Genomic DNA, 8,468 nt, shown 5'->3' with positions numbered 1-8,468 from the left:
ATTGCTAAACTTTTATTTGGCTAAAATTGAAAATTGAAAATTGAAAATTGAAAATTGAAGACATCATTGATAAATCGTTTGTTCTTATTTCTTATTTTATTGTTGATGTTAGGCACAAAAAATTTTGATTTAATCTAGGATTTTCATCAATTAAATTTACATGAATGTCAATTGAGGCTTAGTATTTTCTCAAGTACTTCCCATTTTGTTTATTATTTTCATAAACATAAAAAACCTGTTGACTTTTTTGGATTCCGATTGGAATTATATAATTGCTTAGTGCTTCCTTAGTTCTTAAGATTATGGGTAGTGATGACTAAAAGGCTTAGGAAGTTGTTTGTCCCTAAATGACAATTCTTGGTACATGCATTCACTATACACCTTTGGCATACTAAATTAAGAATGAGACCTTAGTCTCCACATTCTTCATATCATTTCTCTGAATGGTTCAAAGTAAACCTAAAGAGATATTTATTGTGACTTTCTGGTCCTATATGCCTTATGAGATTAGAACGACAACCTACTATTCATATTGTATTAAATAATTATATATCTTTGATGGATAGTTTATATTTTCACATAAACTATATTAGACTATTCTGAATCGCTTAAATATCCTGGATTGCCTATTTGTCTGGAACGCCAACTGTGTGGCAGATGCAGTATTATGAAATGCATGCTGATAGGTGATAATATGAGTGCATGCTGATTGAACTAAATGCCACATGCATGGCTGATGCAGTGACTTGTGTATTGCATACTGGTAGATGTTTTTAGGTTCTTGCATGCTTAATTTGAATTACTTGCTGTAAACAACCAGGTTTTTGGAGCATGTCTTTATGGGAAAATATTCTATTTATAAACGGCATGCTACCAAAATTTGGTTAGAATTTTCCCAAAATAATCAAAAGTCCATAAACCACGCTTTAAAATGAGTATGCTATACTGCATGCTAAAATATTTTTGAAAGTGATGTTTGTATTTCAACCATTCTTAAATTTTCTAATGTCGATAGTTTTCATGGAGTTCATTTAACAATTTAGCATCAGAAACTTATTATATGAACCTATAAGAGTTGTTTTACATATAGGATCTTTGTGTAAGGATCCCACATCGAGTGTGTAGTACAGAGATATTGGGCATATAAGGATAGTTTGAGTTTCAAATAAAGGAAGCGTCTTTTAAATAACACCTAATTACACAAAACATCAAATTAGAAGATGTGAATATGAAAAAGATTAATAAAAGCACCTCAAAAGCAGTGGGTGGGTTGCTCGTGAAGATGGTTACATTTTAGCATGGTCATTAGGAGTCTATCTTCGTAGCAGTGGGTAGATGAAAACAATTCTTGATATTATCCGTGGAAGCAAAACCATATATATATATATATCAGGTGATATATTGGAAACATTGACAGTGTGCTTGGCACTACATATGAGAAGCTGGATGAGTTGAAGATAAAATAGAACGAGCAACGCATGTCTTTTTAAGTAGAATGCTTGAAGGGAAAGACCGTCACTAGTAGTCTTATATTAGTGATGGTTTTTACAACTGTCACTAATAATGCATTTGTTGACGGGGAAAAAGTTCAATAGGTTACCAAGTATAGAGGAATTGCACGTGGAAAAAATTATCCGCTAGCTTCACCTTTATAAGTCAACTCAAGATCCTTAAAGGGTGGATTATTAGTATCGGTTTTAGAAACTGTCACTAATATAGTGGATTATTAGTGACAATTTTTTAAAACGATCACTAATAATGCACGTTAATGAGAGAACAATCTGAGTTTGATTAGTTGAGTTTAGATGACGAGCTATGGTCTTTCATTAGGTGCTTGGATGCTTGTGAGCTAGTTGGAATATGTTGTGTAGTGAAGTATCTGCCACATCTGGTGGCTATGCAATTCGGAATGGATCAATAACTTTTGGGCAAGGTTGACTTCTTGCCTGTCCCACAAAGATCATTCCAAGCAGGGGTTTCCATTAGGCACTACAACTAGTGGAAGAGTCACATGTTGACTCGAGAAAATTGTAATGAAGTGTGTGTTTATGAAGGTGAGTAAGCTTAAGACTACACCATTTGATCAAACAAGAATGCACAGGGAGATGTTGCGATTCCTCTGCATTGAGGAAATCTAGCAATTGTAATGAAGGACCTTCCAAGATGAAGGTAGAGACCGTAAGTGAATGGAGTAACGAGTATGAAGATTCCCCTTTGGATACGGAGGCTCAACCCAGTGATGCAAATGAAAATAATGTCAAATCAAAAGTGACACCAATGGTTCCACCCGAAAAGGGTGAAAGCAGTTGTTGAATGAGGCTTTGGGGTTGATTATGGACAGTTGCATGTCACTGAAGGTTCTTAAGCTATTTGGGTGCACTCAGGTATGTTTCTTGTGGCACCCATCTCTTGTTCTTTAGGAAGCTAGAACGTCTCTAGGAGGCTGGAACGTTTCTAGAATTGGAGCTAGCTTCAATCTAAGAAATTTTCACCTGCCTATTTGGGTAGCCATCCAAGAACACATTTGAACTCTGCAACACAAAGTTAGCAAACTCTATGAGACCTTATCCTTTTAACATCCGACACATAAACTGGACCCTTGATATACTAGTGTTTTCAAATTTCAATATTGCATGGAATGATTTATCAGCAATAACATAGAGAACAAAGCGTGTTGGGTGCCACAAGAAACATTGGTGCAACTATCTACAATCAACCCCAAGGCCTCATTTGATAACTGTTTTCATCCTTTTCGAGTGGAACCACTGGTGCCACTTTTGATTTGACATTATTTTTATTTGCATCATTGGGTCGAACCTTTGTATTTGGAGGAAAATCTTCCTCCTTATTGCTCCATTCACTTATCATCTCTACCTTGATCTTCAAAGGTTCCTCACTACGATTGCTAGGATTTCTCGATGTAGAGGAATTGCAACCTTCCTTGTGCATTCTTGCTTGATCAGATGGTGAAGTCTTAAGATTACTCATCTTCATAAACACATACTTCATTATAATTTGATTAAATCAACTTATGACTCTTCCACCAGTTGTAGTATCACTACAAAAAATAAGAGTATTAGTGACGGATCAAAAATGTCACTAATAATGAAAAAATCATCACTAATAGTATTAGTGATGGTTTTAAATTAGTCACTATAACTGTCGTCACTACTACTTTTTAGTGACGAATCTTAAAAGTGTCACTAATAATAGAGTATTAGTGACAGATTATAACCGTCACTAAAATTTTAACACCATCACTATAAATTCTACATTGGCTCGACTCAAAATCGTCACTAATAGTAGAGTACTTGTGACGAATTTTTAAACCATCACTAATAGTAGAGTATTAGTGACGAATTTCAAAACCATCACTAATAATATACTATTAGTGACGATTTTGAAATCGTCACTAATACTCTATTATTAGTGACAGTTTTGAAATTATCACTAATACTTAAAAAATAGACAATTGTTAGTGAAGATTTTAAAAACGTCACTAAAAATTTAAAATTTTAAAAAAATTTAATCATCAAAACCTGTAAAAATCTGTAATTACTTTTTCACATATATAATATTAAACCATAATTATTAAAAAATTCATAAATTATTCATAATTCAAATTCAAAATCAAATACAAATACATTATACAAATTCAAATTCAAATACAAATACATTATACAAATTCAAATTAAAATTCAAAAATTCCATCTGTTCAGATAACATAAAATTATACAAAAAAAAAATCAAAAGCTGCATCTAATTGTAGTGCATGGCATCGTGTTGATGTTATGACAACCACAAACCCTACAAATTAATAATTATAAAAAAATTTAGTATACGATTTTTTAACATATATGTATACGTACTATAAGTATCAATGATTTGATAGCAAAAAAATCAGACATTCGGACATAGTTAAAAAAAAATGATACAATTTTAAATAGGTAAGTTTTAGTTTAGAAAAATTTTGGGCATTTCGCCTATAAATAGGACATTTTCCATAGAGATATGCTTCAAACCTAAGTGTTTACAATAAACAGTTCACAATAATCTAATTAGTAATGAATTTTATAAGTGCACAAAAACTTCATATAATAAGCATTAAATAATGTAATGTGTTCATGCATCCAACAAACAATCTATATCAGAATATAGTTCTATGAAAATATAGAATGTAATGTTCATGGTTTACATGGCTTTCTTAGGACTCAAAAACAACTATAATAATCAAACAATGTAAATGAGTCCATGATTGATAGAATTTTCACTTAATATACGCAAAAGTAAATTTAGTGATGAAGTTCAAAATTCATTTGAACTTCACTCATCCTTTAAAAAATATTTTAACATTCAAGATACTATAATCATTCTCACAAATATGGTATATGGTTTTGATTATTTTGGAAAAAATTTAACAAATTTTTGTCAACATACTATCTGTAAATAAAACATTTCCCAAACCTACATGTCACAAAAGCATGCAATTCACAAGATTTTTACGTCATACAGATGTTCAATGTGCTCAAGACAACCTTAGGACTCAAAAATAAAGACAATGATATGCATAGAAGTCCATATGATTATGTTTTCCAAAATTATAGAAGTTTAGAAAAATTTTGGCAGCTTTTTGTCTATAAATATGATACTTTCCATAGAGATATGCTCCAAACCTAGTTGTTTACAATAAATAGTTCATAATAATTCAACCAGCAATGAATTTTATGAGTACACAAGAGTTTCATATTAGTAGACAATGAAAAACACACAAAACATACAACTAAGGATGTTGCATAGCCTAACTGAGAGGAAGAGTGTCCCTAAACAACTCTCAAATCAAACAGAAAACCAAATTTGAGAGCCAACAAAGGAAAGATAAGGAGAAAAAAATTAGTTATGTGTTTGGTCAAGTGGATAGTGTGAAGGTCTCTTCTAGGTATGATGATAGGAAAAAGAAAAGGGCCTGCAAAAGATGATATCATCCATTAATTATACGATTAATAAGGGTAAGGGGAAGGCTGGGGTGGGGGTTGGTTTTAGTTTATTGTCTTTTATGAGGATTCCTAGTTATTGCATGGAAGATTAGCCACATTATCATAATTTTCCAATGGATACATAGTTGAACTGCTAAAAGGAACCTATTTTCCTTTTTATACATGAAAATGAAATGCCTTTATAAAACAACAACCAACACAACAGAACTAATTGAAAAAAAGAACGAAATTAAGAGATTATTGTAGTTAACTTCAAATGAACTAAAAGAGCATTCTTTTCCCTCACCAAACATGCCCATTTGGATATGTGTACCAAAACACGAACATTTCCAACATATTACATATCTTGTGTAGATATTTATATTTATACAGATTAAGCAAAGTACCTAAAATCATAACCAACACACCTTGTACATCAAAATGTACAAAAACTTTAACCAGTCCTTAGTCGAGCACTATGCATAATCATATTGATAATAGAAAATGGAAAAAAAAAAAAAATTAACCCTTACAAATAATCAAGAACATACAAGAGTAGCTTACCTATTTTTGCCTGAAGTAGAGTTTTCACTTCCGAAACAAGCCCAACAACCCCCTGCACAATAATTAGTAACTTGATCACATATTAATGCAATATATAAAGCATAAATTCATAAAAAAGATAGCTATGACACTACCTCAAATCAATGCACAATAAACAGTACACAGTAAAGCATATAACTTAAATTAGTCATATATTGAATATATTACAAGATTGAGTGTATAATGTCTTAAGAGGTGCACACTACATTCTTGAGTTACTGGTAAGTATCACCCTATATTAACCTGCAAGAAATTCTCTAAGAATTACAAGGCTGATGTTGTCTCACTTGTCAATATTTGCATGCAAAACACAATAATTATTGTTGTCATATTTGTTTAATTTAAAAAATTACTGCATTCCCAGATAAACATATAAAAATACCTTGGCCTTGTGACAGCTAATGATAGATGCAGAAACTATTTCATTTACATTCAGCTTTTCGTTGACAATTGTTTTCAGATTTATTGCTGCAACAACCACAGGAGGAGTCTCAACTGTATTCTTGAAAGTTGAAACTCGTATGTCCTTTGGACAATCAACAGTGACCTCAAATTTGCACTTGCTCACCTGCCCCAATATTCAACCAAATTTTAATATTTAAAAGAATAGAACACCTAAGCATGGACTTCATCAATCAGTAAAAACAAGAATATGCCATTGGACTTCACAAGCACTTCTTAAATGAAAGTGTGTTCAAAGAATTAAAACCTCACCTGTTGGGGAGCAGGACAGCTAGAAAAGCTTGAAACTAACAACTAGCAAGGCCCTTTTATCTTTCTTTTAACAAGAAAAAGCTCCAAAGCACTGTAAATGACGATTCAAGTGAGCTGCTCTTGCTTTCATCAAAGGAAACTTGTCAAAAAATTTGACAATAAATAAAAGTAGGCATGTTTTAAAAGAACTTCAAATTAACTCCCAAACTGAACAGTCGCAGAAACATTGAGCATATAATAGCTAATAATCAGGATACTTGTGCTCATGTAGGAACTTAAAAACTCCTCTCAAGATCATCAAAGCATAACCTTGAGTTATAATAGAAAAAGAACCTATTTTATGAGGCAGTTCATAATAATAGGCAATTCATAATAATAGGCAATCTTTTGGGAGAACTCTAGTACACATACCTAGAAAAACATTTAGATTTCAGATATTCTAGTTTTCAACCTTCTGAGTTTTGACCCTTCTTAGGAATATGTGATTGTTCGGCTCAAAAGTTATAACACATAATAAAACAAAAAAGTCAAATTAGTTTGTGAAGAATTACAAGCTGATTAATTCTTCTTTACTCAGAGTTCTAAATTTGTAATGCCCTGAACCCCTCGTGGGCCCAAGGTGCTACTTTAGTGACATCTTTGTATCTAATACCATAACCATTAAACATAAAAGCAGCAGTAGTATTGAAACACTCACCAAACATACATTACTAGAGTTCTTAGTCCTTTCATACATATAAGTTCCCAAACATCCATATTACAATCCGATCCAAAACTGGTCAACTAGTTCCGTCCATACAACCATAATACATATCTATTAACTTACTATATAACGTAAATAACCTGAGATCATATAGATTTTCCCAAAAAGACTATTCTAACTTTCACCCCCCTGAGGCTGCTAAGCATGATACCTGTTATTTCCTAAAAAGATGATTTATATATTGAGGTGAGACACTTCTTAGAAAGGGTGATCAAGTCAATATCAGTGTGTGGGCAGCATACATTAGTATTTTCAGAAAACATCCATTCTTCATATAACCGAAAATAGTTATCTTTACATCATATGTACTTATACATCTAGAAATACTCGTTTTATTTTCCTATCATAAACAATTCATTAATCACATAACATCATTTACATAAATATACAGATATGCATAAAATGCACTCCCTAGGACTAACGCCATGTATAAACCCCCGTGGTCAGGGTTGTGCTGTCTGAAGGCTGGACTAAGCCTGGGGTGATCAACCCAGACAAAGTTAAACATACATATGCGTCCAACACCGTCCACGCAGGTATCTGCAATTACTTGCATGCTCTGATTGCCCTACCATGTCTTGAAATTCCGGGCTTCCAGGTAAGGTACACCCTCTATTGAGGTTAATCAGCTGAAACCACCCACACCACTCTCGCAGTACAATGTGGGCGCACATGGCCACATATATAATTCCTAGCAACGGTACCGTGCTCATAACATAATGGTCCTCAGGGTTCTTAAAACATATCATGCAATTTAAGTAATAAAAACATATTTCATATTAATTTCATATAAAACCTGCAATTTTAAACCTGCGGCCCTAGGTCGTCATATAAAACTCGGCTCATAGCCGTTAAACATAATCCTGGTACTCGCAACCGTAAACATCATCTTGGCCCTTTTGCCCATAACATAATCCTATATTTTCATAAGTAGTTCCAGTATTTCACAAACATTCATCATCTCGATTACAAAAAAAATACATACATATCATTTGTCTGCCACACAATTTCTTGTATTTTAAATATAGCCAATAGGCAAGCAAGAAGACATAGCATATACAGTTAAAACATAAAAGCAAGCTTCCCACCGTTCATTTATACTGAAAATACCATAATGTATATCCTAGGTTTGAAAATGGATCCTTTGAACGGTCGGTTTTAGAAATCTCAACTGAAAACATAAATATACTTACTTCATAAACATTTCAAACAATTCAATTTCATTAAAAAGCTGACTTAACTTAACCCCCTTACCTTTTCTGAAACAAAAATCTGAAATGCTCAAAAAACCCGAATCCGGACTTTTCACGAGATCAAAATCTGCTCCGCTAAGATTGTAGATATTTGCTCCATGATCCTCGTAGTAACTTTCAATCATCGAGACAGGCGACGAACGACAAAGGATCGAAGAGAGA

Source organism: Malania oleifera, chromosome 7 (genome assembly GCF_029873635.1).
Source record: "Malania oleifera isolate guangnan ecotype guangnan chromosome 7, ASM2987363v1, whole genome shotgun sequence".
Classification (NCBI taxonomy): domain Eukaryota; kingdom Viridiplantae; phylum Streptophyta; class Magnoliopsida; order Santalales; family Ximeniaceae; genus Malania; species Malania oleifera.
Note: the sequence above shows the minus strand (reverse complement) of the source record.